Source organism: Aotus nancymaae, unplaced genomic scaffold (assembly GCF_030222135.1).
Source record: "Aotus nancymaae isolate 86718 unplaced genomic scaffold, 86718_ANA_hifiasm-v0.15.2.pri h1tg000057l, whole genome shotgun sequence".
Classification (NCBI taxonomy): domain Eukaryota; kingdom Metazoa; phylum Chordata; class Mammalia; order Primates; family Aotidae; genus Aotus; species Aotus nancymaae.
Window position 1 is genome coordinate 37,303,767 of NW_026988471.1, and position 22,486 is coordinate 37,326,252.

At 44.7% G+C, this 22,486-nt stretch overlaps 1 long non-coding RNA gene across 2 annotated transcripts in view; it reads right to left on the reverse strand.

Moving 5' to 3' along the window:
- The window catches only part of LOC105733235 (uncharacterized), a 68,303-nt gene that overhangs the window by 44,975 nt on the left and 842 nt on the right, over nt 1–22,486 (reverse strand). The window lies entirely within an intron of this gene.

The following is a 22,486-nucleotide window of genomic DNA, read 5'->3' on the forward strand; positions in this document are numbered from 1 at the left end:
ATGGAACTACTATCCAAAACATAAAAATAACTCTTAAAACTCAACAATAAGAAAACAAACAACCAATTAAAAATGGGTCTTTAGAGACACTTCACCACAAAAGATATACAGGTGGCAAATAAGCATATGAAAGATGCCCCACAACATATGTCATCAGGGAAGTGCAAATTAAATCAACCATGAGATACCACTACACACCTTTTAGAACTGCAAAATCCAGAACACTGAGGTAAGTAAGGTACGTGGATGTGCTTTGGTCAAGGAATACGCTGAGGTGGATATCCAAGCCTGCATGAGTCAGCAAGTTTGGCACACAGGCTCACACTTCCACTTGTTATATAACCTGTTTGTGTAAGTTCATACTTGACTTGGACCCACAGTTGTCTGTAAAAGGTATAACTGCCCTGTTAACACTGTGCACAAGAGACATGGCTCTTGGGCTCGGCTCAGCTCAAAATGGCTTGACATGGCAGGCATGCAGGCACCCAGAGAAAGAGAGGGAGTCAGAGCTGTCCATATTTGCAGATGGACAGAGGGAGCCAGGACAGAGCTCAGCTTGCTTGTGCCCAGAGAGAGAAAGAGTTAAGCTGCTGACTCCGAAGGCAACGGAGAACCAGCCACGCAGCTGTGGGTGGGAGCCGCCAGACTAAGCGGCCGAGACAGGGCGGACTGTGTGAGAGAAAGCTGTTGATGAGAGCTGCTGCTGCATAAAATCCTCTTTCACCTGCCTACAGCCCCCCGAGTTTTCTTTCTGCTCATCCAGCCACTCCCTGGACCTCAACTTAACATGTTGCGTAGTCGTGAACCTAACAACTGCCAACACCAAACGCCGGCAAGGATGTGGAGCAAAAGGAACTCTCATTCATTGCTAATAGGAATGCAAAGCAATACGGCCACTTTAAGGATAGTTTGGCAAATTCTTACAAAACTAAACATACTGTTACCATACAATGTGGTAATCATACTGTTTGGTTTTCACCCAAGGAAGTCAAAAGTTTATGTCCACACAGAAACCTGCACATGGATGTTTAGAGCAGCTTTATTCAAAATGACCAAAACTTAGAAGCAACCAAGATGTCCTTCAGTAGGTGAATGGATAAACTGTGGTGCTTTCAGACAATGGAGTATTACTCAGCACTGAAAAGAAATGAGCTATCACGTCATGAAAATAAATGGAGGAAACTTAAATGCATATTACTAAGTGAAAGAAGCCAATTTGAAAAGGCTACATGCTGTATGATTCCAACAATATGGCAACATGGAAAAGGCAAAACGATGGAGTTGGTAGAAAGAACAGTAGTTGCTAGGGGTTAGGGTGGAGGGAGGGATAAATATGCAGAGCACAGAGGATCCTTAGGGCAGTGAAAATACTCTGTATGATGGGTTAATGGAAGAAACATGCCATTATAAATTTGTCCAAACTAACAGAATGTACAACACCAAGGGTAAATCCTAGTGTAAACTGTGGACTTTGGATGATAATAATGTGTCAATGTGGGCTATCAGTTGTGACAAATGTACCACCCTTGTGGAACGGACATTGATAAGAGGGTGGCTATGCACTCTGTGGGGGCAGGGAGGATATGAGATATTTCTGTATCTTCTGATTAATTTTTCTGTGGACTAAAACTTTTTTTTTTTTTTGAGTCAGAGTCTCACTCTGTCGCCCACACTGGAGTACAGTGACGTAATCTCAGCTCACTGCAACCTCCTCCTCCCAGGTTCAAGCACTTCTCTGTCTCAGCCTCCCGAGTAGCTGGGATTACAGGCGTCTGCCAACATGCCCGGCTAATTTTTGTATTTTTAGTACAAACAGGGTTTCACCATCTTGGCCAGACTGGTCTTGAACTCCTGACCTTGTGATCCACCCACCTCGGCCTCCCAAAGTGCTGAGATTGCAGGTGTGAGCCACCACGCCCAGCCTGACTAAAATTACTTTTAAAAATAATGTCTGCCGGGTGCGGCGGCTCACGCCTGTAATCCCAGCACTTTGGGAGGCCGAGGTGGGCAGATCACCTGAGGTCAGGAGTTCGAGACCAGCCTGGCCAACATAAAGAAACCCCGTCTCTACTAAAAACACAAAAATTAGCCAGGCATTGTGGCGGTCGACTGTAATCCCAGCTACTCAGGAGGCTAAGGCAGGAGAATTGCTTGAACCAGGGAGTGGGAAGTTGCAGTGAGTCAAGATCATGGCACTGCACTCCAGGCTGGGTGACAGAGTGGGACTCTGTCTCAAAAAAAAATTTTTTTTTAAATAATGTCTATTTCTTAAGTTTTTTAAAAAAGAAATATGCAAAGGACAAAACAGGGGCCCCTAAAATTTCATCACTTACGGCAGTGGTCTCCAAACTACCGTGATCACACCAGACCATTAGTAAAGTAAGTTTGCACACTTTCCTCTAATACACATACACTGTATTTATTTATAAATTTTTAAAAATAATTGTAGAATCATAGGGCTACCTTTTTTTATACAGAGAGTACAGTTGCTAGACAGATAAGGACTGCTATATTTCTCTTATTCAAAGGGATATTTTTTCTCTTCCCAAATAAAAACTGACATGAGTTGGGCTAGTTAAGTAATTTCATCTTTTCTCTGGTTACAGATCTGATTTCACAAGACACAGTGATCTCCTCTTCTCTGAAAGGCTTTGAAGAGAACACATTGATAAGCTGGGCCACTCTGCAGAACACCATGGCCCACGTTTCTCTTGCTTTCTCTTCCCATCTGACCTTGTTTTGTGTTAAATGACACTCACACTTTTTCTGTCCACTTGCTCCAAGCATCCTAGATGTTTTAAATGGAATATTTGATGCCCCAAACCTAGATTACAATCTGAAGAGTAGAAACAGATCTCTGTATGAACTAATGTAAATACGAAGCTAATTTCACGTGCTGGGTTAAGGTTGAAATCTCATGATCTCCCAGCTGTGAGACATGTTTGAGACAGTCCAGGCTAATCCCCACCTTTTAGAGATGAAGAAAGGGAAGCCTGGTCACTGGCTCCACATCACCCCTAAAGTTAATAACAAACCAAGACCCAGGCACCACATTCCTCATCTCCCCAGTGAGAAGCTGAGGGCAATGGCTAATATTTGTGCCTTGAGCTTTAAACTTTTTCTGAATGTGTTTGAATTTTATTTATTTATTTATTTATTTATTTATTTATTTAGACAGGGTCTTTCTCTGTTGCCCAGGCTACAGTACAGTGTACACAATTTTATTTGTGGCACTGCAGCTCAAATACCTAGGCTCAGGAGATCCTCCTGCCTCAGTCTCCTCAGTAGCTACCGAGTGCAACCAACCACCACACTTGGCTAGTTTTTTTGTAGAGATGGGAATCTTGCTATGTTGCCTAAGCTGGTCTCAAACTCTTGGTCTTAAACAATCCTTTTGTCTTGCCCTTCCAAAGTGCTGGGATTACAGGTATGAGCCACCATGCTTGGCTTTTTTTTTTTTTTTCCTAATATTTTCTTTGTACTCTATGATCAATTAACAGAAGATAAATGTGTTCTAATTTATTCTGTCATTTCATCTTCTCAAGATGTATTTAGCAAATGAAGGAAAAATCAGGCCATATAAAGGGAAATGACTTCTCTGTAGATGTTCATAAAGTTTGTCTCTGGGTTTTAAGTAGAATTCTAGCAGCTAAGTTTCCTAATACCTACTTCTAACAATAAATAGAATATTACTATACATTGCAAGAGCAGAGCTCTGTAATAATTAAGGAAGTTGGTGACTTATAAGGAAGGCCTGGCATGTCAGTTATTGCAATTATATACATCTAAACTTGACATGAAGAAAAGTCTCTGATCTGGGTGAAGGCAAATCTACTCTTTAACACAACAGAACGATCTAGCACAGGAGATTTCTCAGAGTGGACCAGCAGCATCAGCAGCATCTGAGGACTCACTAGAAATGCAAATTTCCCAACCTCACCCCAGACCAACTAAATCAGAAACTCTGGAAGTGGGGCCCACAGTCTGTGCTTGAACAAGGCTTTGAGTTTGACCTCTTCTCTACAGCAGTGTTCTCAAATCTTGGTCCTGGGACCCCCAGCCTCAGGATGTCCAGAGGGGGCTTCTGAGATGGGTGATGTGGAAGTGCAAGGAAATGAAAGGACTAGTGGTTTGTTCCTTCAAGTTCAGTGTTTCCCAAACTGGCCTAATTGTAAGTACTACTGGGGACCTCTTAAAAAGATCAACGTTCAGGTCACATGTGGTTGCTCACACCTGTAATCCCAGCACATTGGGGGGTCGAAGCAGGAGGACCACTTGAGCTCAGGAGTTTGAAACCAGCCTGGGCAACACAGTGAGACTCCATCTCTACAAAAAAAGTTTTAAAAATTAACCAGGCATGGTGGTGCATACCTGTAGTTCCAGCTACTCAGAAGGCTGAGGTGAGAGGATTGCTTGAGGCTGAGAGATCAGGGCTGCGGTGAGCTGTGATTGCACTGCCGTACTCCAGCCTGGGTGACAGAGCAAAAAAAAAAAAAAAAAAAAAAAAATACCCAATTCCTGGCCCCTACTCCACGGGGTTCAGAATCAAAGCAGGAGAGAATAGTGGCAAAGGGCAGGCTCAGATTCTGATGCAGCCCCTTGGAAGATGTGGCCCACTCACCCTAACTCACTTGCAAAGTATTGCTCTGGGACTCCAAAACCACTGATTTAACTGATAAAATCCACCTCAGCCCAACACCATCAACATTCAAGAGGGACCCACTTGCTGTTCCTTCGTTCCATTAATAAGTATTATTCAGAATCTATTGTGTTTTATTATTCAGAATCTATTGTGTTTTAAGCAAGGGGATAAAAATGTTTTTACATAAAAATTTCTGTCTCTGATTTTTTTTTTAGGGTTATGATGGATGATGAGGCACACAGCAGCCCATAAAGACATCTGAAGACAAAGCATTCAGTCAAGATGGAGTGAAGACTGTCACTAAACGGAGGGAGAAGAGGGAGGTTATGTATCACAGAGCAGAGAAGAGATAAATGGGGAAAGAAGGGAGCAGAGAAGCTGAGATTTCCTGGGAAACTAAAGAAGGATGATTCTGGCTCCTTGGACCCATGGGAGGGAGCCCAACTTGATGGGTTAGCATCCAGGTGAAGGCTTTTGAGGCTGCTTTATTTAAGTATCCATTCTGTCTCTTTCCAACAGGCAGTTGGCTCAACCTATTTGAGCCTCAGTCTCCCCGTCCACAAATATGCTGATTATAGGACTGATCTCAAAGTGCCATGACTAGCAAATGTACTGAGGTTGATGGTGTTTCTCCATCAGCTGGTGTGGCCACACAGCTACAGCTAGCAAGAAGCACACAGTCAATGGGAACCATTATGATTCTAAACACCTTCGGGCAGAACTCAAACTTTTTCTTTCTAATTGATTGCCTCTTAGTCAAGGGAAAAGCTGTCACCTTGTAGACCTTTGCAGTGATGATAAGTCCTGTTTCGGATGTATTTTATTTATTTTTTTGAGACAGAGTCTTGCTCTGTCACTCAGAGTGGAGTGCACTAATGCAATCTCAGCTCCCTGTAACCTCTGCCTCCGGAGTTCAAGTGATTCTCCTGCCTCAGCCTCCCAAGTAGCTCGGATTACAAGTGTGTGCCACCATGCCTAGCTAATTTTTGTATTTTTAGTAGAGACAGGACTTCACTATGTTGGCCAGGCTATTCTCAAACTCCTGCCCTCAAGTGATCCACCCACATTGGCCTCCCAAAGTGCTGAGATTACAGGCATGAGCCACTGCACCCAGCCCTTCTGATGTACTTTAAAGACTACATATTAATAAAAGAGTTTATACACTTCATCTCATCCCATTGGTGAATGAGGAGAGGTGGAGCAGGAAAGAACCTGTTCCCGGGGTGGCGGGCCCAGCAGCTTCATGGCTGTCTATGCTTCCCTCTGGCTTTAAACTCAGCGGGGACTTAATCCCAGGTGCATCATCTGTTTGCAGCGGGGCCAAACAGGTTCCTTCCAAGGGTTATTTCTGCATCTCTTGCTCTTACTAAGTCTGATTGTCTCTTTCTCACCTTACCTTGCTACTCCAGGCAAAAACAAGGCAAATTGATTAGAAAAAGAGCTGAGATTAAAAAGAATTTAATTTTCCCTGGGACACCTTTTAAAAAGAGGCAGGCCAGTGCTCACAGCTAAAGCGGGTTAATTGACTAGTAATTGGTTAATTATCTACATCGTTGGTTCTCAAACTTAAGTGTGCATCACAACCACCTGGAGGGTTTATTCTTACGCAGACTGCTGGGCCCCATGTCCAGGGTTTCTAATTCAGCAGGTCTGGGGTGGGGCCTGAGAGTCTGCCTTTCTACCAACTTCCCAGGTGATACTTTTGCTGTTGGTTCCAGGACCATACTTTGAAGACCACTTACCCTACATTTTGGAGAAAGAAACTATGAATTATCAAAAGCTACAGATTATCATTAAAAACCCAAATTGAAAGATGCTTTTCCTCAATGGCTAATTGTAATGGGGGCTAAAAGGAAGCATAAAATATCACTAAGTAGGCATGAGATAATCTAGGACATCATACTCGATGGCAGTACTGGTCCTGATCACCAGTGCACGGTGTTCAGTTTATCATTTGTGAACATGATGGTCATCTTCTAATTTTGCTTTTAATTTATAGAGAACTCTGGCATCCAGTATAATATGAGGGCATTTGGATGACCCATTGTTCCAAAATCATCTCCTGTTTTGAGAGAAATTTCCAGCATCAGATTCACAAAGTTAGTGATGATGTGTCTAGACCTACATAGGGAACTAAACAGGGACCCCGGAGTAACTTCTGGTGTTCTCTCATTGAACTTGGAAGCATAATTAAATTAATTGTCAACACTTTGGCCTGAGACAGTGAGAAGGAAAGCACTACAGGTAGAACCATGGCTAAAATCTGCCTCAGGGGAAAAAAAATGAGACGGGGAAGTAGCTTGAAGATTTGGGTCTTAGAGCTGGGCATGGTGTCTCACACCTGTAATCCTAGCACTCTGGGAGGCCAAGGTGGGTGGATCACCTGAGGTGAGGAGTTTGAGACCAGCCTGGCCCAACATGGTGAAACTCTGTCTCTACTAAAAATACAAAAAATAGCTGAGTGTGGTGGCTCACACCTGTAATCCTAGCTACTTGGGAGGCTGAGGCAGGAGAATCACTTGAACCCAGGAGGTAGAGGTTGCGGTAAACCGAGATGCACCATTGCACTCCACCCTGAGCTACAGAATGGAACTCCGTCTCGGGTAAAAAAAAAAAAAAAAAAAGATGTGGGTCTTAGGTGGCTGTCCAAGGACAAAAGAAGGAGGGAGATACTGAAATAAGGTTTCGGACAGTATCAGGGCACCTGCTTTCGGGTACCACCATCTCGATTATCAAAGGGGTTACAAGATGCAAAAGAAAAGACTAAAGGTGAGAGCAAAACAGGTCCTGACTGCTCCAAAGGGAAATCAGCGGCATCATTAATGACTTGGCTCCTGACCAGCCCTGTGTGCCCTGTTTAATTCACAAGAGCCTCTCCTGTCCCTTATGAACTGCCCCAGTTCTCTTCCCATACCCAGGAAGTCATGCTTTCTGTGTAGGTCATTCCACAAGGAGGCTGGGTCACTTATTTCTGGGAGGATGTGGTGCAGGTCCATGGAGGGGAAAATCAACAGCTCAAGCTCAGACAGAAATACGTACCCTGAAATTCGAGATGCCTCGTGCTAATTCCCATGGAGACTGGTGTCAGGTAACCAAGGACAAGACCGTAAACACAGTCGCATCTGTCCGACCCTGTTCTGCAGGCAGTATCTAGGGGAAACGCTTTCCCTGGGGCAGCCTCTATGGTCCTAGCAGTCAGCTCTTTGTATAGAAACCTCGCTTGGAAAGGAATATTTCCATTGTGCAGGCTCAAAAGAGGCTTCTGGGTGAGCTCAGGGCCTACCTGGACAGTGATGTGCTCAAAGAGGGGGACAGATGACAGTGTTGGGAAGCAGGATGGGTAATGTTAGGGTCCTCAAACCCAGAAGGCTGAGGGTTACACCAAGAAAGGCTTTTGAACATGTCAAAGAAATTAATTTTTGTAGCCTTTGGCCCACAAGTCAGACACTTTGCCTGTTGTTTCATCCTCGCTACAACCGTGTGAAGGTGCAAAAATAGGCTTAGAACTAAATCACTTGCCCAAGGTCATCCAGCAGGTAGTGACAGAGCCAGGGTTCCATCTGACTTCAGAGCCCATGCTCTGTCCATCCCACCACGCAGCCCTCTAAAGGGGAACAGCAGTAGGATCTGTAATTAAGGAGGAAAAGGTGATATTCGGGCATTTCTGCAGCATAAGAGATTTAGGTTAGACGCAAGTGGGGGCTGTTCAAAACAAAAATTGGACTGTCTCAGGAAGTTAAAGAACTCCCTTTGTGGGATGATTCGGGAGCATGACCCTGCCCTGAAGTGGAAGAATGCAAAGGGAAGGAGGGCTTCTGCAATCCAGGGGCAGCCCGGAGGAAAAGGCATGGATGTGGGCGTGCATGTGGTTCTGGGAAGTCACAGGAGAGGGAGAGCTGCCAAAGCCTCCCAAAGCCACCAAACACACACACGCAATCCAAAGATTAACTGAAAATGTGCGGCCTTTTTTTAAACTTTACTACTCAAAGAAATGAAGCTGCAGTGTACAGCAGGTGTCAGGTGGCTGTTTTTGGCTGTTAGACTTGCCTACCCCTTCCCCCGGACACCCTTCCTCACCCAAGATAAATGTCACTTATTCAGACTGCTGGGGGGAGGAGGAAACAGAAGATTTGTGCCCAGAAGACCTTTTTTTTTCGAGAGAGAGAGTCTCGCTGTCACCCAGGCTGGAGTGCAGTGGTGCAATCTCGGCTCACTGCAACCTCTGCCTCCCAGGTTCAAGCAATTCTCCTGCCTCAGCCTCCTGAGTAGCTGGGACTACAAGCACGTGCTACCATGCCCGGCTAATTTTTGTATTTTTAGTAGAGACAGGGTTTCACTATGTTGGCTACAGCTGGTCTCGAACTCCTGACCCGACATGATCCACTTACCTCGACCTCCCAAAGTGCAGGGATTAACAGGTGTGAGCCACCACACCTAGCCCAGGAAACATTCTCAGCAGAAGTCCATCCAAGTGTAGGGGTTTGCACCCTGTGGGCCCTGTCAGGAGGGAGGCAGCTGTATGTTCCCATCTCTGGGGGTCTGGTGTGTCCTGCCCAGAGTCAGGGGTCCTCAGACCATGGGTGCCAGCCAAGAGTGGAATGATTAGGAAAAAAAGCAAATCCAAACCTTGATAGTCTCATGGACTACAGCATCCACAGGTGTCCCCATCTGCAAGCAGTTCACCACCAGAAATGAGCTCCCTGGGGAGGGGTTCTGTGTGTAACTGGCTCCTTCTGAGAGGCTCCCTGCCCCCAGCAACTGTGGGCAACCTCACCTCCTAGGAGGAGCAGAGAGCTTTGCTCCCCAGTCTGGATGAACAATGTCAGTTGCTCAAGGGATATCCTCTTTGACCACCTTGCCTACCTGGTGTCCCAGACACCCTCAGGTGTTCCCATTCACCTCTCCTACAACACTGTCTTTGCATTCAGGCACCTCTGTTTTCCCCAAGAGTCTAAATCCTATTCATCCTTCAAGGACTAACAGGAAGACACTTCCTCCCTGAAACCTCCCAGGCCACCTGGCCCAGGAAGATCTCTCTTCCCTGTGAATTTTTCACCTGTCTGCACTGCTCATTTGGCCTTCTCTGAGACCTCAGCTCTCACCATTAGTTGCCTTGACTTTTCAGCCATATCTGGACAGACGATTTCACTTTTTTTTAATGTTTCCTCCAGCACACAGCACACCCAGTCCCATGAGCACAGCAGACATTCTGGTGGCTGGACTGCCCAAGTAAGAATTATGCACAAATTCTTTAAAAAATGATTTTAGTGGGCCTGCATTATATCCTCTCAGAAATAAATGTCCCAGACTTCACAGGGTATATTTGTTAACACAGAGAAAAGAAATAAAACAGAAAATGGAAAGTATTCATAATGCCACCATCCAGAGTCAAAGAGTGCCTAAGTGTTAGGATATATCCTTCTCTCTCTCTCTGTGTGTGTGTGTGTGTGTGTGTGTGTGTGTGTGTAAACAGCTTCATTAAGATATTCACATACAATTTAATAGCCATGGAAAACACCAAACTAGATCCATTTCTCACATTAGGCACCAGGGTAAAAGCTTTTGGATTAAACACCAAATGGATCAGAATCTAAATGCAAAAATGAAACCATGCAAAGAAACAATGCAAAGAAAAAAACTGAGTGGAATATTTTATAATGTAGGAAAGACAAAATCTTTTCTTATTATAACTCATAAAATCCCTAACTCATAAAAGTAATAAAATGTTAACAAATTTGGTTCTGTAGCACTATAAAAACATCCTAAGCAAAATATCCAAATAAAATCAAAAGGCAAATGAAAACCTGGGAGAAGTAATTGCAAACTGTATCACAGACAGTTAAGGTTAGTTAACAGTTAAGGTTAATGAATTGTTAATATCCTTAACAATTAAAGAACTTCTCAGAAGAAAAAGCCTAATAACCTGATAGAAAAATGGGCAAAATAGGCCAGACACGGTGCCTCATGCCTATAATCCCAGCACTTTGGGAGCCTAAGGTAGGTGGATCACCTGAGGTTGGGAGTTCAAAACCAGCCTGACCAACACGGAGAAACCCCGTCTATACTAAAAATACAAAAGTAGCTGGACATGGTGGTGCATGCCTGTAATCCCAGCTACTTGGGAAGCTGAGGTAGGAGAATCGATTGAACCTGGGAGGCAGAGATTATGGTGAGCTGAGATCACACCATTGTACTCCAGCCTGGGCAACAAGAGTGAAACTCCATCTCAGAAAAAAAAAAAAAAAAAGGGCAAAATATGAACGGACATATGACAGAAAAAGAAAAGCAAATGAAACTAATGAAAATATGTTTACTATTGTTTTTCTAATAACAGAATTGCAAACTTAAAATACTGTATACTACGGTACCATTTCTTATCTTTCAGATAGGCAAAAGTCCAAAAGTTGGAATATGTAGTCTATTGGTGAGGCTCTGGGGAAACATTCTCCCCTATTGCTGATGGGAATTCAAACTCATACAATCTCTTTGAAGAAGGATTTTGTAATGTCTAGCAAAATTACATGTGCTTTTGTCCTTTGACCCAGCAACTGCAATTCTAGGAGTCTATTGCAAACATAACTACCAGAAATGAGAAGTGGCATATGCTCCAGTTATTCATTGCAGCTCTATCTGTAATAGCAAAGACTGAAAACAACCCAAATGTCCATCAGTAGGCGACTGGTTGAATATATTACGGAGTATGCACAGGGTGAACTGCTGGGCATACTAAAATAAAAGGAAGAAGGATAGATGGCCTCCAGAGTATAGTGGTAAGAAAGAAATACAAGGTCAGAAGAGTAAATACAGTATGCTAGCTTTTTTTGTTAGAAAGGGAGGAAGGGCATGACATGGTGGCCATGCCTGTAATCCCAGCACTTTGGGAGGCTGAGGCAGGTGGATCACCTGAGGTCAGGTGTTTGAGAGCAGTCTGGCCAACATGGCGAAACCCCATCTCTACTAAAACCACAAAAATTAGCCAGGTGTGGTTGCAGGCACCTGTAGTCCCAGCTACTTAGGAGGCTGAGGCAGGAGAATCACTTCAACCCAGGAGGTGGAGGTTGTAGTGAGCTGAGATCGTGCCACTGCACTCCAGCATGGGTGACAGAGCAAGACTCTGTCTCAAAAAGAAAAACAAAACTAATTAAAAAATATTATCTCTAAGATGAGATGAGAAAGAGAGTTGTGACAGCTAAGTGGGGAAGGGGCAGACATAGAGGCTACATTCTCTGCTTGTATCTCTTTTATAATTTTTACTTTCAGCATGTAAATATGTTAGAGTATTGAAAAACAAAATTATACTTAGAAAAGGCAACCCCCTTCAATCAAAAACAAACTTAGCCAAATGATTATTATAGTATAGCAAGTTGATTTTGTAATCACAGGGAGAATTATTTTAAGTGACTTTAAAATGCAGTACTTTGCCTGAACATCTCTCTAGCGGGGAATATAGCCTAGGGAAAAAGAGAACCACAGAGAAATCTTAAACCATATTTGTCAGTCTTCCTAGTTATTCTACCGGACAAATGGCCCAGTTTCTTCAACAAATAAAATGTACAAAAATTGAAAGGAAAACATTATTTTATGGATTAGAAAAGACTTAAGAGACCTGTGACCAAATCCAAGGGTGAAAAGAGAATTTTGAAATAATCTAAAGAAAACTGAACTGTGATATTAACTGATATTCAGGAAGTATTAATTTTGAGTGTGATTTTATTTAATTTCATGGTTAATTTTATTACAGTTCATTGTATTATTATGGTTCTGATTATTTCTATTAGGGTTTATTTAATTGAGTATTGTGGTTATGTTTTTGTTTTTGGTTTTTGGTTTTCTGTTAGAGTTTCCCCCTTACCTCTGTGGTATTTTTATTTATTTCTAATTTTATTTTGAGTTGTTGGTGCTTTTTAAAAATTGTGCCTTAAGTGAGATTCCCAGGAATCAGCAACAGAAGCTCGCGGTGACTAACGCCCCTCATGTCACAGGGCTCTGGGTCACTAAGTCCTACGTGGAATACCTAAGTCAACAGTGAACTTTTCAGAAGTGGCAAGTAAGAAATGACAGCCTTAGGAGGACGGCAGCGGCGGCCCACCCGGCTCGGTGCGTGAGCCCGCCTCGGCTCAGGGTCTGCCCGCGGGCTGCGGTGCCAGCCGGCGCCGCCCGCCGCCGCCACTGTGATTGGGTGGAAGATGGAGCTGGTCGGATGGATATCCTAATGACAGTCTCCAAATTCGCCTCCATCTGGACCATAGAGTGGTCGGAAAGATGCTTTAAAAGCAGATTCTCTACTGCACGCTGAGGAACTGTACAAACAATGGCTGAAATCAGGTGGACGTAACATCAGCAATGTTAAAGAAATCATATGAAGGATGAATCATTGAAGACTCCATTTCTCAACTAGATGATTGCTCTTTCTCACAGTTTACATTTTAGGAGAGCATTGATACTAAATGGACTATAGTGAAATGATTTTCGAGAAAAAAAATGACAGCCTTAAAGGCAATGGCCTTATAACAAATAGTCTGTTTGATCAAGTTGGTTGAAGCAGAAAAACTTTCTTGGCATGTCAAAATCACACCATCAGAGGCCAAGAGCACAGGCTGCCAAGTTCTAATTCCAGCTCTATCACTTCCTACTCTCTGGCCTTGGGCCTGTTAGCCTCTCTGTGCCTCAGTTTCCCTATCTACAAAAGGAAAATGGCTAGAAAGGAAACCTATTTCATAGAGTTTTGTGGGGAATAATTAAGTTACAGGTGTGTAAAGTGCTTAGAACAGTGACTGGCACATATGAAGCACAATATTATTAAATACAATAAATCTGTTATTTTAGCATTTGATTTTTAGAATAAATTGACCAGTCACGTATATGGCTCCTCTTAGTTTTTTGCACCTTTCTTTTTCTCTTTTCCTTTTTAAGATAGGGTCTTGTTTTATTGCCCAGGTTGGAGGGCAGTGGCATCATCATGGCTCACTGCAGCCTCAAACTCCTGGCCTCAAGCGATCCTCCTGCCTCCCAACTAGCTAAGACTACTGGTGTGCACCATCACAACCAGCCAATTTTTTTTGTAAATATGGGAGTCTCACATGTTGCCCAGGCTGTCCTTGAACTCCTGGCCTCAAGCGATCCTCCTGCTCAGTTTATTTTTGCACCTTAATAACATGCTAATGGAGGAAAGATGACACAATCTGCAATGATGCGCCCTCTTCTGGCGACTCCAGGTGGCATGAACTGGGGCCTGAGAGTGGAGGAGCACAGGCCACCCTGAGGGCCCACCAGGCTCGGTGCCAAATTACCTCAGGATGGCCTCCTCCAGGAAGTCTCACTCCTCCCTTGGTCCAAGTCAGGAACTCTTCTTTGCCTTTTTTCCACTGTGGATAGCTACTCCTCGAGGGTGCACTCATCACATTAAAGTAAATGAAATTCCCACGGTTCTCTTCTCTCCTGTAGATGGGCACATGTTGAGGGTAGGGCTCTGCCTCACTCTCCTGGTAACCCCCAGCACCGCACCCAGCTCCACAGCGCTTGAGATCCACTTGTCAAAGTGAGCAGAACTGGGGCCCAGGGGACAGCCTGTATGTGACAGACCCGCTTAGAGGACCTAATGCCTGCGCAAAGAGGCACTGTCAGAGGAGATAGCAGGAGGGGAAAGGGAGCCACAGGCAAACTCCTAATCTGCATTTCTTTATTTCTTTATCCTTCTTCTTTCCTTCCCTCCTTCCCTCCTTCCTTTTTTTTTTTTTTTTTTGAGACGGAGTCTCACTCTGTCACCTAAGCTGGAATGCAGTGGCACCATCTCAGCTCACTACAACCTCCGCCTCCAGGGTTCAAGCAACTCTCCTGCCTCAGCCTCTGGAGTAGCTGGGATTATAGGCACATGCCACCAGGTCTGGCTAATTTTTGTATTTTTAGTAGAGATGGGGTTTCACCATGTTGGCCATGCTGGTCTCGAACTCCTGAGCTCAAGTGATCAGCCCGCCTGGGCCTCCCAAAGTGCTGGGATTACAGGCATGAGCCACCATGCCCAGCCTTTTGCTTTTTGGAGACAGGGTCTCTCTCTGTCCTCCAGGCTGGAGTGCAGTGGCTGGGACACAGCTCACTGCAACCTGAACCTCCTCAACTCAAGCGATCCTCTCGCCTCAGCACCCCTGAGTAGCTGGGACTACAAGGCACATGCCCCCACGCCTTGCTAATTTTTGTATTTTTTGTAGAAACGGGGTTTCACTATGTTGTCCAGGCTGGTCTTGAACCTCTGGGCTCAAGTGATCCACTGGCCTCAGCCTCTCAAAGTGCTGGAATTACAGGCATGAACCAACACACCCAGCCCTAGTCTGCATTTGTACTTGGGGCCCACCCTTGCCCATCAACTTAAGTTCCACCTCCTCAAAAAGATACTTGCCTGATCATTTTCAGTGTATGTTCCTTGCTTTATTCCACAAGGCTTTACTGAGAAGCCCCCTGAAATACAATCTTGCCCCCATAAAACTTCAGAATGATAAAAGAGATGAACCTCATCAAAGAACATAATGAACAGAGTGAAAAGGCAACCTAAGGAATGGGAGAAAATATTTACAAATCATAAACCTGATAAGGGGCTCGTATCCAGAACATATAAAGAATTTCTACAACTCAACAACAACAAAGAAACACAAATAACTCAATGAAGGGCAAAGGACTTGAATAGACATTTCTCCGAAGAGGATATACAAATGACCCACAAGCACAGGAAAAGATGCTCCACATCACTAATCATTACGGAAATGAAAATCAAAACCACAATGAGATATCACCTTATACCCATTAGGATGGCTACTATCCAGAAAAACAAACAGTAAATCACAAGTGTTGGTGAAAATGTGGAGAAATGAGAACCCTGTGCACTCTTGGTAGAAATGTAAAATGGTGCAACCACTATGGAAAACAGTGTGCAGGTTCCTCAAAAAATTAAAAATACAATTATCAATTCCACTTATAAGTATATACTCAAAAGAAGTGAAAGCAGGATCTAAAAGAAATATTTGCACACCCATGTTTATAGTGCACTATTCACAATAGCCAAGAGGTAGAAGCAACCCCAGTGTCCATCAGCAGATGAGTAGATAAACAAAATGTGGTGTACACATACAATGGAATATTATTCAGCCTTAAAAAAGAAAGAAATTCTGGCTAGGCGTGGTGACTAATGTCTGTAATCCCAGCAATTTGAGAGGCTGAGGCAGGCAGATCACTTGAGGCTAGTAGTTCGACAACAGCCTGGCCAACATGGCGAAACCCCATCTATGCTAAAATTACAAAAAAAAAAAAAAATTAGCCAGGTGTGGTGGCTCACACCTGTAATCCCAGCACTTTGGGAGGCTGAAGTAGGTGGATCACCTGAGGTCAGGAGTTTGAGACCAGCCTAGCCAACATGGAGAAACCTGTCTCTACTAAAAATACAAAATTAGCCAGGTGTGGTAGCACATACCTGTAATTCCAGCTACTCAGGAGGCTGAGGCACAATAATCACTTGAACCTGGGAGGCAGAGGTTGCAGTGAGCCAAGATCATGCCATTGCACTCCAGCCTGAGCAACAAGAGTGAAAATCCATCTCAAAAAAAAAAAAATGTTTAAGACTGTAAATTTTATGTTATGTGTTTTGTTTTTTGTTGTTGTCATTGTTGATTTTTAGATGCCCAGGCTGGGGGTGCAGTGGCGCAATCTTGTCTCACTGCAACTTCTGCCTCCCAGGTTCAAGTGATTATTGTGCCTCAGCCTCTAGAGTAGCTGGGATTACAGGCATGCACCACCACACCTGGCTAATTTTTGTATTTTTAGTAGAGACAGGGTTTCACCATGTTGGCCAGGCTGGTCTTGAACTACTGACCCCAAGTGATCTGCCCACCTCAGCCTCCCAAAATGCTTGGATTATAGGCATGAGCCACCTTTCCTGACATATGTTATGTGTTTTATGACAATTTTTTTTAAAGAGATAAGCAGGTACAAACATAATTCTAACTGAGAGGCTAAGGTGGGCAGATCATCTGAGGTCAGGAGTTCAAGACCAGCCTAGCCAACATGGTGAAACCTCGTCTCTACTAAAAATACAAAAATTAGCCGGGCGTGGTGGTGGGTGCCTATAATCCCAGCTACTCAGGAGGCTGAGGCAGGAGAATTGCCGGGAGGCAGAGGTTACAGTGAGCCGAGATCACACCACTGCACTCCAGCCTGGGCGACAGAGTGAGACGCCATCTCAAAACAACAACAACAACAAAAAAAACATAAAGAGTTAATTGAATAGTCTCAACTACTTGGGGGATAAAACATGATTTTTCTCCTAATTTAAGTGCCCCCAACTAATCCAGATTGACCCATCCCTTTTCTTTTTCTCAAATAGAGGGTTCCTTAATCACATCTTTACTACCTTCCATAGCATTCTAGCAACGCTTGATTATTTCTGATTTAAGACGCAGTCCTTCGCATCCTGAAGCTTCAAGTCTCATCACCTCCCTGTCCACCCATGCAGACTGGGTCTGTCTGTGACTCTAGTTTAGGCTTGATCTCTTTACCCATCATCTCCTCCCTTCTCTAGAGCCAGTGCTCCAGGATGTGTTGGTGCAGGAAGGGAAAGAGGGAAAGGGCAAGTGTCTCCTCTCAGCACAGCGAGGTTGCATGGATCCATCCCGCACGCACTCAGGAGCCGAGAACTCAAGGCAGCAGTTCTGGGCCCTCTCTGCCAGGCAGTATATCCCTTCCCCACTATCTCCCTCCCATCCTCTTTTCCACACCCTGAGGGCAGATCAAGAAGCCCAAAGGCCAAGCAAACAACCATCTGGAGCACAACTCCCTTCCTGCAAACACCTCTGGTTTTTCCCTCATGATTCTCTTAGGTCTCCATCCCATTCCTTGGCTTCAAGAAAGAGAATGGATAACCCTCTCCCCAAAACCAGTCCAGCTCACTCTCTCCTTTGTCAACCCTCAGAGCTTGAACTGGGAATCATGAAACCAGTTCTGAGTCCCCCATAAGGTGAGGGGAGCTTGGCAGACTCCAGCTTCTGGGGGCTTACTGGTGGCTCTCAGAATGGAGAGACCTTTGGTTTTCACCCTCTATCAAACTAGTGGCGTCAGAGGAGGAAGGATCACTTTCAACTTTCAGTGATAGAGAATCAGAGGAAATGTTTTTGGAGAGGGAACATTTGAACTAAGCCTCAAAGGCTAGATTTGGTAAAGTGAAGATGAATGGTCGAGTGAGAGGGAGGGGAGACAGAGGCAAAGGCTCAGACACAAGGAGCTGCATGGCATGCAGGCGATACCAGTTAGCTACAACAGACATGCGCACAGGAGAGTGTAGAAATAGAGTGAGAGCATGCCCAGTATTTCACCTTGCCTTTGGCTTGGTCTGAGCTCAGTCTGTCCTGTGATGCTTGGAGGAAGGGGTAGGCAGCTATGCAGCCATGCTCAGGACCTGTATTTGCATTTGCACAGGTCAACAAAGCTGAGAGTGCTGAAGTACACTGACGCTGGCGAGGAGCAGTTTGGAACAACTGCCTGTCTTGAAAATAGAGTCCAAGTATGGCTTATATTTCCCTTTGTCTCAAGACATAAAATTAGCAAAATTCTTCTGCAGCCAATCCCATTTTCTTGCAGTCTTCATGCAGAAGCGCCAGCTTCTCCGAGCATTTGGATCACTCCACCCAGCTCCTTCTAATCCTGAATGACACTGCCCAAAATGCACTGAAGGTCTCTGTCCAGCACCCTAGAAATTCCACGCTTGCATCACATGAGAAAGCTGAGTCAAGGGAACAGGGGGCTTCAGATTAGCTGTGGCCACTCACGTGCTGTGTGATTTTGGACAAGTCAGTCTCTGAACCTCAAATTCATCAGAAACACAGGGGTGAGTACTAGCTGCTCTAGCATAGGGTTAAATGAGGGAGGTAATGTGCACAAAACATTGAAAAGTATCAGCTTGGCGCGGTGGCTCACACCTGTAATCCCAGCATTTTGGGAGGCTGAGGTCAGTGGATCACTTGAGACCAGGAATTTGAGACCGGCCTGGCCAATATGGTGAAACCCATCTCTACCAAAAATATAAAAATTAACCAGGCATGGTGCCGTATGCCTATAGTCCCAGCTACTTGGGAGGTTGAGGCAGCAGCCAATGGAAGTTTGAGCCCAAGAGGCCAAGGTCATAGTAAGCCAAGATCACACCACTTCCCTCCTGTACTCCTGGGTGACAGAGCGAGACTCTGTCTCAAAAAAAAAAAGTAATGACGTTGATGTGTATCTTACATGATAAATGCAGTTTCCACTCCTCTCAAGACCCCAGAGTATAGTACATAGGGAAGCAGAAAGCATTTGTGTTCCCAGGGGGAGACTGGCTGAGCAGGGAGGACATGATCAATAATACTGCCAGCTGAAAATAAGCATCAGTGTCACCAAAACGCTGCTTCCAAACCCCTGATGTTCTAGGTCCACCATTCTTCTGTCCCACCTCCCTACTTTACCTCTCTTTTTTTTTTTTTTTTTTTTTGTGATGAAGTCTCACTCTGTCCCCCCAGGCTGGAGTGCAGTGGCACAATCTCAGCTCACTGCAACCTCCACATCAAGGTTCAAGCGATTCTCCTGCCTCCCAGCAGTATCTGGGATATAGATGCCTGCTACCATGCCCGGCTAATTTTCTATTTTTAGTTGAGACAGGGTTTCACCAGGTTGGCCAGGCTGGTCTTGAACTGCTGGCCTCAACTGATCTTCCCACCTTGGCCTCCCAAAGTGCTGGGATTACAAGCATGAGTCACTGCACCTGGCCTTTCCTCTCTATTTCTATGGCACCTATCACCATGGTATCCAGGTACTCACATCAAATCTGCTTTTAAGTTCAAAACAGAGCCATACGTGGGAAGATGCATTTCTCTTCTGAAGCCTTATCGCCAAAGCTGAGCTTGGAGTAGAAGTGACAGGCGGAACTGACTCCTTGAAGGATGGAATCTTGAGATTTTATGTGGGAGCAGAAGAGAAGCAAGCACCAAATATCTATCAAATGCCCACAGAGGGAAACACTGTAGTAGCTGCCTGGAGATTCAGAATAAGAGTCCCTGTTCCCTGCCTTCAGGACCTACAGCCTCTAAGGCAATAGCAGATTCTTCAAACATGCAACCAGCATAGGGACATTAGAGCACATCACAGCTTGTTCTTGCCAAAAGGAGAGCTCATCTGCAGAACACAAGCTCAATTCAGGAGCAAACTCTGTCCCATCTCATACTGCCCAGGGGCATCCTGAACTCACAGATAAAAGTCAGCACTATGCAGATGTATGAAGGGAAAGTGCAGAGTAACAGAGCAGACAAGGTTAAACATGGGAAGCTTGCTCTCGAACAAGAAATGAGTCTTATATGTCAACATGGAAGTCAGCCCCGTTTGAGGATTCGCAAAAGTCTCAAATAATCCAGAGAGAAGTCAGATCTTGGTTCTAGTTCCTTTTTTTTTTTTTTTGAGATGGAATTTCAACCTTGTTGCCCAGGCTGTAGTGCAATGGTGCAATCTCAGCTCACCACAACCTCCACTTCCCAGGTTCAAGCAATTCTCCTGCCTCAGCCTCCCGAGTAGCTGGGATTACAGGCATGTGTCACCACGCCCAGCTAATTTTGTATTTTAAATAGAGACGGGGTTTCTCCATGTTGGTCAGAGTGATCTTGAACTCCCGATTTCAGGTGATCTGCCCTCCTTGGCCTCCCAAAAAGCTAGGATTACAGGCATGAGCCACTGCACCCAGCTCTAGTTGCTATTTTTTCACCACTTCACTAGGTAGGTACGTGTCTTTAGATCTAAAATGATTATCACTTCTGTTAAAAGTGGAGTTGTGGATCTTCATATTTGGACAGGACCCTATCATTTTACCCATATTTCTTTTAGTTTTTTATTTATTTTTTGAGACGGAGTCTTGCCCTGTTGCCCAGGCTGGAATGCAGTGGCACAATCTCACCTCAGCCTCCTGAGTAGCGAGGACTACAGGCATGCACTGTCATGACTGGCTAATTTTTTTATTTTTTACTTTATAGACACAGGGTCTTGCTATGTTGCTCAGGCTGGTCGTGAACTCCTGCTGTCAAATGATCCTCCTGCCTCAGCCTCTCAAAGCACTGGGATTACAAGCCTGAGCCACCATGCCCAGCCATTGCCCATATTTCTTAAACCACAAATTAGGATATGATTAGGCAAAACATTGTTATGCTGTTTCCAAAAACAAGAGGCCTTCTGGGGATGTGGAGTGAATACAGGCACATTGAAGTTTCTGGAACATCCAGTTGTTCATAGACACAGTCATGGAAAAAGTCTTGAAAATAGGACTGTCCCAGAAAGCCTGCGGCAAGGGATTGCAGGAATGCAGCCTCCCGAGCAGACTGTTCCTGCCCAGGGCACTGCCACATGGTCAGCAACAATGTCTTGAATATCTCCAGGGGAGCTCATTTTCATATCGAGGCAAAAATCTGCTCCCTGGTAACTGATTTCTTTGTCTCAATTTTGCCCTTTAATCCCACATGGAATAAATATCTTCTCTTCCACAAATATTCTAAATATTCAAATAGAGATCGGCCCTTGAATGTCTTCTTTATTCCAAACCAAATACTCCTAGTTCCTTCCACTGTTTCTTGGTTCCCAGGCCTGTCATCCAGAACACCATTAACCAACTGTCTGCTAATGGACCACACATCTTTCTAGGGAGATGGTTTGACCAGGCCAGGGCATCCTTTAATCACTAGGGGAGGCTCAAGGGTCTCCTAATCCACCCTAGTTGAAGCAACTAGACCCAGGTAAGGTACAGCATCAGGCAACCGTTCTTTGGCCTCTTCCACTCTCCTGATTCAAATGGATATCCCTTGGAAGCACACACCTCTGGGCTTGTCAGAAATACCTGGGCTGCCTTCTGAGTGGGAAGGGAACCTGCCTGCTAGCAGGCCTGAGGTGAGGCTGGGCAAAACACACAGTGAGTGGCTGGTCTAGAGATCTACTCTAGGCCTGGAAAGAAGTGCTATGGATCCTTTACCCAAACAAGTAAAAATTTCAAACAAAGGAGGCCACGAAGGCTTTCACCTGCCTTTGGCCTGGACTTAGGTTGGTTTTTTTGTTTTTGTTTTTGTTTTTCAAGATGGAGCCTCACCCTGTCACCCAGGCTGGAGTACAGTGGCACAATCTTGGCTCACTGCAAACTCCGCTTCCCAGGTTCAAACAATGCTCCTGCCTCAAACTCCCGAGTAGCCTGGGATTGTAGGCGCTCGCCACCACACCCAGCTAATTTTTGTATTTTTAGTAGAGACAGGGTTTCACCATGTTGGCCAGGATGGTCTTGAACTCCTGACCTCGTGATCTGCCCACCTCAGCCTTTCAAAGTGCTGGGATTACAGGCGTGGGCCACCATGCCCAGCCTGCCTAGACTTCGGTTTAAAGGAGAAGGAGTGCTTGGAGCTCACCCAGGCATCAAGGCTGGCTAACACCTAGTCATCTCCATCTCCTTTCAACAGAGCAACAGCCAACAACCAAAAAAGAGCAAGTATTATACAATGAAATCATTACGTCCCTTGGCTTGGATGCTGTGCTGCTATTAATACAAGCAAAATACTACATTTATCCTTGTAACCAGTTTTTGTATTGGTTCATATTGCAACCATTGATTACAAGGAAAAACTATTTCCTAAATAAAGTTAAGTCTAGATTTTCCAAGGCCCAGTGTCAGAAGGAGAAGTCAAAACAGAAGGGATGTCTATCTCTAACCTGCAGGCTGCCTCACTTCAGTTACCAAGTCAACACCACACTGGCTCCCAGGGGCTACAGCTACTGTTACTGCTGTACTCTGCTTAGTCCATTCAGGCTTCTGTAACA